General features: G+C 40.2%; 1 protein-coding gene across 1 annotated transcript in view; it reads left to right on the top strand.

Moving 5' to 3' along the window:
• Window positions 1–9,784, top strand: part of STK26 (serine/threonine kinase 26) — a 51,933-nt gene that overhangs the window by 1,198 nt on the left and 40,951 nt on the right. The window lies entirely within an intron of this gene.

Below are 9,784 nucleotides of genomic sequence, written 5' to 3'. Positions count from 1 at the left end.
GCATGCGGTTAAAGGAAGCTTTTTGTCCTGGACAAGGGACTAATGATTGGGACCCACCTCCTTACTCCAGATTTACCCAGACCCCTCCCCCCATTATATTTTTATTTCTGTTCAAGAAGAAATAAGCGATGTGTCCCTACACTTTTTACGCGGTTAGGTTTTTAAGTTGGTGTATTTCAAGCTATCTACTAAATGTTACTCAGATCTACTAACTTTTTTAAGAATTCACTTTTTTTTCCTTTGCTAAATAGTCTAAACAACCCATTTGTGAACAGATCAGAGACTAGAAACCCTAAAGCCTCAGTCCCTCATTATCTTCTAAAAATGTGAAAGCAGACTTTCAAGTTCAGAAAACACGTTTAGAGTAGTAAATAGACACCTTATGTTTCTAGTAAAAATCAAGCGCTGTGGATTGGGGACTCAGTTTACTAATCGATGCATGGAATTCATCCTTTTTTTTTTTTTTTAGCAATAGGTCATATTTTATGCATGGTCACAAAAAAGTAATTTTAAAAATACTTCATCACAAAAGGACCATTTGTGTGGGACATACATCAATTCTAGGACTCCCGTGTGTACTAAGCACCAGGCCTTTTAGCTGAGTATAGAGCATGTCTGTGTTGAGTCCCAGGAAGTCGGTGTGTATTTAATAAAAAGAGAGGGAGGGAGGGATGAAGAAAAAGGGAAATGAGAAATATTGGGGCTTTTTAAAAGTTTAATCCATTTAGGCTTTACAGAATGCTTCAAACTTTTTTCTGAGGCCACCCCCTCCCCGCCTTGCTCGGTCCCCTATGCACCCTGCCCCACACTCCATTCATTCAGTCTGCCTTTGGTTGTAGCCAGAGATTAGTCGCTTGCAATACTAACTCCCAGTTTTGCCCCGTCTGATGTGGAAGAAGTGCGAAAAACTTCTCACCCTGCTCTGCTTTCCTTTATGTGGAGAGTAGAACGGTACAGATGGAAAGTTTTTCTCTGGGGGTCTCCATGCTTGTCTCCATTGTGTGCGCCTGCGTCAGCACAGAGAGTGCCTCGCGTTCATCAAGTTTGCGATTCTGGGGAACTCTGTGTGCTAAGGAGAAAATGGTTTCTGGTCCTTACTTGATTTGTGTTTATTTGATTTATATGGTTTAGGACCTACGTGCTGTTCAGTATTTCTTAATGTTCCCTGCTTTGTTTAGTTATCGGAGTTCCCTATCTCTTGAACTTTAAAATCTTAATTAAGGTAGTTTAGAATGTGAATCACATCTTTTAATTTACAAGTTCTGCTGTTCACTGTACGCCTTCTCAAGGTTGTGGTTATTTTGTCCCACATTATTTGGGGAGGGCATCATCTCCATATTAGCAAAGAAGAGAGGGATATTTGTCACTTTCTCCATTGTAATGAAATGGTAAATTCTTAGCTGCTTATTTCTACTTTATTTGTAGATGTAGTCCTTAAGCATTTGAGCAACACAAAAGTTTTCCACTGTTAAAATTGTACGGTACCTTAAAAATAAATTTGATGGCCTTCAGTGTGACTCTTGAGCCTAGACTACTTTGACTATTCTTTTGTTCCCAAATACTGCAGATGATATGCAGAAATATATCATGAGCTTGTAAAATTCTCCTGGACTTTTGTTCAAGACTTAGGAGCAACTTTTAAACTCTTAGAGTAGTAAGAAAACTTGAGTAAGCCATGTGTTCTTGAAATTAATGTCTAGTATTTCCACAAGTCAGGGTGAAGTGGTTGACCGGCCTATAACTTTTTAACAGTTTATTTTAGAGAATTATGAAGATTGATGGAAAAAATGATTTTTCCAGAAATAAAAACAAAATTACTTTATCCGCAGTGTTTTTCTCCCCCTGAGGAGAGACATGAAGTTAGAAGCTGAGCTACCTGTTCTATCACTTAAGACTTCCAGCATTCCTGACTTTCGAACAAAGAAATTTCTGTTGCCACTAGTTTAAAATAGAAAAGAAACTTGGAGTGACGAAAGAAAATCCAGGATTTGGTCCAGTTCAAACTCTTCCTTATGAATTAGTTATTCAAACTCATATTGTTGATGTTTCTTAATATTGTGGGAATGAACATTTTTGCCCTATTACACCAAATGTTGAGGGTATGAATTTGTTTTGTAATTTGTGCTTACTTTGTTAGTGTGTACCTAAAGGAATTTTCCATACCAGGAGCTAAACTCTTGAAAAATATTTAAAGCACAACTTTAAAAAAATAATAATAAACCAATAAACCTGTTTCTTTCCACTCAAATATTTACTCCTTAATGATTTAAAACATATTTTTCTTTGAAGTTTTCAGTTATAAGTTACACTTAAGTTTAAGATATTTTCCCTTAGAACCTGCATTAGTATTTATTAGGCAAGTATTCTAAATTGGTTGTTAAATCTTCCATGTAGGTGGGAGAATAAAGTTAAATGTTGACTTGGAGTACTCAGTGGTACTATGTTATGCTTTATGTTAGGTCTCTTGTGAAAGCTTTTTAAAGTGTCTATTAAAGAATTTTAAAAGTAGCCTTCATCTATCCTTAAGTATGATAAAGGTGGTATGGTTTTGGTTTTTGGTTTTGGGGTTTTTTGCTTTGTTTTTAAGTCCTCTCCACACCCAGCGTGGAGCCCCGTGTAGGGCTTGAAGTCAATGACCCTGAGATCAACAGTCAGATTCTTAACTGCCTGAGCTACCCAGGCACCCCTAGGTGGGACAGTTTTTAAGTGGTTATTAATTGAGATGTGAAATGGAAATGAAGTTTAAGAATTAATGAACACTTTATTAAAGATTTTTATCTAAGAGATGGAAAACACTGTCTTGCATTGCTGAACCTCATTATTGGGTTCTGGGAAGGACACACAATTATACTGCATGATCTCTAGCCCTTGAAGGTCTTACAGATGTTGAGGAGTTAAATCTAGTACATGAAATATAAAATAATAAAAATTATTCTAGAATAGAACTTACTGACTGGAGGTGTTGAAGGCTTACAGAAGGTAAACTAACCACTAAGGATTATTGGGGTCCATATTGGAGAGGATGTTTCCAGGCAGGGACGTATCCTGAGCAAAGGCATGTAGACAGGGAAAAGAGCACCCCCCACAAGTGTGCATGCACACAGAATCTTTGAGAGCGAGATAAAATCATTTGGATTATGATGAATTCCTCTAGAATAATAAGAGTTGAGATTGGAAAACATGACTGGGTCTAGATCATGGTAGTTCTTGAATGCTAAGGAAGGACTCTGGCCTTTGGACTGGCTGTGAAACTTCTCCAAGTAAAGGAGGCTCAGTGAACAGTTATATATAGAAAGAGAAATCCCAAGATGGGGTGAACTGATGACATGGAGGTTTGAGAGTCTTGAGGCAGTTGGATCTGCTGAGGCTGTTTCAGGGGGATGGTCATCATCTGTACAGAGGCAGTGGACCTTGCATTGACTGATTGCTTTCCATATGCCCAGTACTATGAAGAAAAAAATATGATTACTAGACTTAATAATTAGCTAATTACAGAAGGAGGCATCGAAGGTGTTATGGTGTTGAATATGGGAAACTGGGAGTTACAGTACATATATGAAAGAAATTGGAAAATCAAGAGGAAGAGCCAGGTCTGGTAGGAAGCTAATGATTTCTGTTCTACAGTTGGGAAGTTTGAGGTAACAATGAGATGATGAAGTAAAAATGTGGAACATTCGTCTGTTACCTTGATTGTGGTGATGGTTTCACAGGTGTATATGTATATGCATACATACAATTTTTTTGTACCACAGTATACCTTAATAAGGCTGTTTTTTAAAAAATGTCCCGGGGCACCTGGGTGGCTCAATTGGTTAAGCAGTCAACTCTTGATTTCTGTTCAGGTCATGATCTTGGGGTTCTGGGACTGAACCCCGCATCTGGCTCCACACTCAGCAGGGAGTCTGCTTGAAACTTCTCTCCTCTCCCTATGCCCCTCCCCCCAATAAATAAATAATTTTTTTAAATGTCCAAAAAATATTTGAAGATACAGATCTGGAGCTTTAGTCATTCATCAGGCATTTACTGAGCATTTATTATATGCCGGTCTCTTTACTTGAAACTGAAGAGGAGCCACCAAGAAGGGAGAAGTTGCTAAGGCCAGAGAGAATATGTGGCAGGTGTGGGCCCTCGGGAGACAGGAAGTGTAAGTGGGGGACTAGCTTGTAAGAAAAGGAGGGGTGACTTCAAGATCCATGGGAGGATGAGAAAATGTGTCAGCACCAAGAAGGGGTTAACTGGGGCAATGCTTTAACTAACTCTGATCTTGAAGAAAGTTGGAGAGGAACTCAGCTTGGTGCCACAGTCTAGTATGTGTAGTTCTTACCTCCCTCACACCTTCCGAAGGTGTCATTTGAGCTTTGCAGTTTGAGGTGGAAAGAGTTTTGAAAGCATTGGCTTGGACTGATAAAGCCATACCATTGTCCATATTGATGAGTGGTTGATGCAGAAAAGTTGAATATACTAATGATAATGGCTAAGACCAACTGGAACAGAATAATCAGAAACAACTATTCGCTGGGAGAGTTGGAGGTGGGGGAAAGGTGTGGAGTTAGAGGGCCAGGGGCCAGAGGGAGAGTAACAGGAATGGGGGTGGTAGGATACGTGTCTTGAACACTAATGAGGGTCTGGAAATGGCACTTGAGGACAGAGGTCCATCATGTGCGTCCCTTGCTTGAGTCATAGAAAATAAGAGAACATAATTTAACTGGTACTTAGGAACCTATGGGCATCATGATACTGTGTTTTTTTATTCTGCCTTTTATTTATTCAGTGACCTTGAGCAAATCATCTCCAAAATGGGGACTAATAAAAGCTGCATTTCCTTTGCTTCAATGAGCTGTTATTAGGATGAATTAACTGTCATCTGTGGGGTATATTTCCAGCCCCTTTATAAAAGGTGTTACGATGTATACACGGGCTGTTCATCCTGCAAAACAACGCTAGACTAATCACATGAAAACACTCTCATTATCTTATCTCTCTCCTACTTGATAACCCACATTTTTCTGCTGAAATCCTGTCTTCCTCTTCTCTTCCCCACACTACCAGTACCCTACCCAAAGTCTTCTGCTCAGCTTTCCAGACTTTTCCGTTATCTGGCTCTGGTCTAGAGATGCAAACTTTGCATTATCACTATTTCCCTGGCAAGAAATCCCTTTTGTTCCACCATGCCACTTACCTTTTAGCAGTTACTGGCTGACCAGATCCTACCTGATTCTCAAGGTCTGCAAACTTACTATCTCTGTGAACTATGCCTGAATGGTCCAGGCTACAGAAATCTCTGGTATTTCCAGGCACCCATTATATCTCTTGTCCGTAGTATGCAGTCCAGTCCTTGGCTTCATACACTGCCTTAGATTTTCTCTAACATACTTGTCTTCCAAACGGGGTCGTAAATTTCTTGAATTTTACTTTTTCATACTTTATTTATATTATACTTTACTATATTTATATTTTACTTTTATTTATGCCACTAGGCATGAATTGTATGTAAAATTGTTGGCTAATGAGTCCCATATAGACTAGACTTTTCTAACTTTTTTTCCATTCTTTGTCTTTGAGTATATTGTGTAATGCTTGAATTCTTAAATGGTCATGGAGGCTGACTTATGTGTACACGGTGTAGACTTTTTATACTCACTAAAATGATTTTAATACATTATATGTAACATGTCTGACAACCTATACTTCTAACTAATCAGCTGTCCACACAAGGAAATTCTCATTTCTCTTTCCAGGGCCTTTGAGCGAAAAAGGAAACTCGTTGCTTTTCTTGTAACTCAGGCTGATTGCAGACAAATTTGTGTCTTTATGAGAAATAAACCATTTGTCTCTTCTCTCTGTTCCTCTCCCCACCCCACCGTCCTCAAAAGGCAAACAAATAAATAAAAGAAATTGTTTTGCTTCTCTGTCCCAGCTGTCACATTAGAAAGAATCTGATAAATTTCATATTAAGGTATTTTTGATTAATGGCTCAGTGAATGACCTCTCCCATGGATGTTCACATTTTACAGGGAATAATGTCTAAAAAATAAAAAAAGGAAATCCAGTAGTAGCACTTTAGATAGCTTGATGGTTGTTTTTGACTGAACCGTGTCTTCTGAATGAGGGCTGGTTTTATTCATCTTATTTGTTGCTAGAAAATAGAATTAGGAGAACAAAATTAACAGCGGCAACTGCTTTTCATTTCTTGTCATTAAGACCTGAACAATTTTCACCACAGGGACATGTAAAGAAATGTCTCTGGAAGAAAGCTGTGAGGTAATTTCGCTTTTAAGAGAACAAAGATTAATAAAATAGGCACTACTAAAATTAGGACTGTTTTTCATTTTGCCATCTGCCATTTTAGACTACAGGTGTTCCGTGGTCATCTTTGAATTAATGCTTGTGAAATCAAACATTTTAAAAAATACATTGACTAATCTGGGGCGCCTGGGTGGCTCAGTCAGTTAAGTGTCTGCCTTCAGCTCCAGATCATGATCTTGGGGTCCTGGGATCGAGCACCGTGTCGGGCTCCCTGCTCATTGGGGTGTCTGCTGCTCCCTCTCCCTCTGCTTCTCCTTGTACTCTGTCTCTCTCTCAAATAAAAAAATAAAATCTTTTAAAACATATATATTGACTAATTCCTCTCAGTAGTCCTGTGAGTTAGGAAGAGCTATCCAATCCGAAAATGCCTTTACATTTGGATTTTAAAGCAAACCACATTGCTAGCCAGCTCTACCCATCATCCTCTTCGATGTCACTCCCCCAGATCCCTTGTAATTCAGGCGGTTTACTTGACATGCCCATTCAGAGAAGCCAGGAAACCTAGTGCAGCCTGATCGCGTCCTTCTCCTCCATTCCTGCCTCTGTCAACGCACCACCTGTCACCAGCATTTACCTCACTGGGGATGGAGCTACGCACCCCCCTCAGCCTGTTCTGGGCTTGTTCCAGCATTTCCCTGACTGTACCCTGCTGGCCTTGCTTTTCCTTCATTTATCATACATACCGTCATGGATTAAAATGACCCGTGTCCTGAAATATCAGATCAGTCATTGGTATGGCATAGCTTCGGCTCTTCTAGCAAAATGAGAACAGAATTGTGGTTCATACTTCCTGAGAAACTAACGCAAGCAAAATTGCAGACAGCTTTAGGTGAAAGAGTTGAAGATACTCTTTCTTTAAAGATTTTATTTATTCATTTGAGAGGGAAAGAGATGGAGAGAACACAGGCACGGGGAGAGGTGGTGGGAGAAGGAGAAGCAGACTCCTATCTGAGCTGGGAGCTCAGTGCGCAGGACTCGATCCCTGGACCTAGAGCTCATGACCTGAGCTGAAGGCAGATGCTCAAACATCTGAGCCATCTGGGCGCCCAGAAATACTTTTTTTTTTTTTTTTTTAAAGTGGCTACTTTCCTCCTCTTCGGTCAAGTCACTTCGAAAATGTGCTGCTGAGGAAATGGAAGACATTATATTTTTGTCTTTTTCTCACGAAAAAGGTTTACAGGACAACTTTTCAGTCTTTCTTTGTGATCCTGGTAGCAGATCGTGTGTTCAAAAACTACGTAGGGAAAAGAAAGCTGTGTAAAACCCTATCAATTTTAAATGCAAAGGACAGAGAAAAGTAGTGTTCAAATCAGCCACCATTGGAATTTTCAGTTTGTTCCTTACAGAACAATAGGGTGTCTAGCTGAAGAGTAACAGTTGCGTTGAATTATAGAAACAGCTCACCAGTACCAACTTAATGAAGTTTTACTGGATTTGAAATCCATACCACACTAGATAGGTTAGGGAATTTCAAAGCATACTAGTGAATTACTCTACCAGGTTTCAGTAGTGCCTGGTAACACAATCCTAGGAGTGAATTTTTGGCAGGTGGAGGAAATACTTTAAGGACATCTAGACGCATCCAGATTTTTTCTTTGAAAATGCATTTTTCAGTTGCTCTCTTAGTGCCCGTTTTATCCCCCTCCCCCCAGCTTTCCATTAAACCTTTGGCTTTGCAACATATCACTTTACAGTATGTTATATTAAGCTAGGACTTCACTGCTTGATGCAGTGTCGTATAAATAACACAGCAGTGGGTGACAGGAAAGGGATGGACAGCACAGATCATCGGGGGGGGGGGCACAAGTTGTTTTTATAAATTCAAGAAAATTTGGGGAAGCCAAGCCAGTAGAAACCATAAAGTCCTTATTTCTTCCGAGAGCCTCTGCCTCCTCTTTGTCACTGCCCACTCGACCTGGGAAAGTTTCTGGACTCCCTGGTCTCAATTTCCTGCTGCCTGCCTTCACTCTGAGCAGAAACACAAAAGAAACCAATCAGCAAAGCATGCACACATGCTACTAAGTATGGTGACAGAAAATAGAACTTTGACCTCTTGTGGTTAAGGAGACTACAGTCAGTGTGTCTGGCGGCCTCAGGGAAAGAAGCATTTTTCAAATATATGCTTTTAAAGTGCTACTGACCCCATGGGTAGAACAGTAAGCAAGCTCATTAATTAGGGTCCTGTTTGTTTCTGTAGTTTTAGTTTAAATCCTTTGTTCGAACTTTTTAACTCTGAGCTTTCCTATGTGTTAATGGTAACATATTAGACTTTCCCAAGTTGGACATTGGTGATCCTGGTTTAATGTTTTTCGGCCCTTAGTTGTCATGAAACAACTGGGTGTGATTTAAGTTCGAAAATTATCAGCAACAAAGTTTGGAAGGCCTACTTTGGTTGGACACGGTACTTGAAGCCTATCTTTGAGGTACAGAAAGTAGAAAAAAGAATCCCAGGCCTGGAGAAGATTTTGCCATACCTGGAGAGACTAGACACCTACACGTTTAGGAAGCTGGCAAGGTGGAACAGTGGCGATGAATCGCAAATGGGATAGAAACTGATTCAGGAGCATTCCAGGGTAGAGAAGACTAAGGGAAGGGAACGGTCATTTACAGGATGCCATTAAAGGAGAACAGGAGATAATGCAAGGGAAAAGATACAAAGGGAGAACGCACCAGGTGCCCTCCATCACAGATTTGAGGTAGGTGCCGCTGGCATCAAATCTTAGGGCCAAACTGTGATAGGCCTTGAATGCCAGACTGAGACAGTTTTTTTTGTTTTGTTTTTTTTTTTGTTTTGTTTTTTGTTTTTTAACTCAGTCTACAACAAGGACGTGTTTTCAAGAAAGTGAAGTGATAAAAGCAGTGGTTATTTCGTTTGTTCTTTGTTTTTTTGGAAAGTTGCGTTGAGCTTCCAACCCAACAGGATGGTTTGGAGAGGGGGAAGGCTGGATATAATCAGCGGATGTTGAAATAGCCCAGGCTTTCGTTAGCAAGGGTTTGATTTAGGGCAGTGATGGTCCCACTTGAGCATGCAGCAGAACCACCTGGAGGGTTTGCTAGACTGCCGGGCCCGATGGCCAGAATTTCTGATTCTGTAGGTCTGCACTGGGGCCTGTGTGTTTGCATTTCTAATGCATTCCTAGTTGCTCCGTTGATCTGGCGACCACTCCGAGCACCACTCAAGACGAACAGACCTTGATGAGTGACTTGGTATGGAAAGGAGAGAGAAACATGATGGGAGGAGCTGAAAGCAGCTTTGTGTTGGAAGTGCTGCAACTTGGCAAAATCTCAGTGTCACCCGTCACTTCCGTTTCCCTTGATCTAGGTAGATTTGAAAACTCAGTACTCTTATCTTCAAATGCAAATACGTTTATCAAGAACATGAAACCTTTTTATGCTTGTAGTTGTGAAAATGCAACTTGTCTGAAGTGAAATAAAATGCCAGTTTCCCAAATGCTAGCAAATGGCGATATTTCCCCCC

This window comes from Mustela nigripes, chromosome X, assembly GCF_022355385.1.
Source record: "Mustela nigripes isolate SB6536 chromosome X, MUSNIG.SB6536, whole genome shotgun sequence".
In the NCBI taxonomy this organism is placed as follows: Eukaryota; Metazoa; Chordata; class Mammalia; order Carnivora; family Mustelidae; genus Mustela; species Mustela nigripes.
Note: the sequence above shows the minus strand (reverse complement) of the source record. Positions and strands in the feature narration are given on the sequence as shown.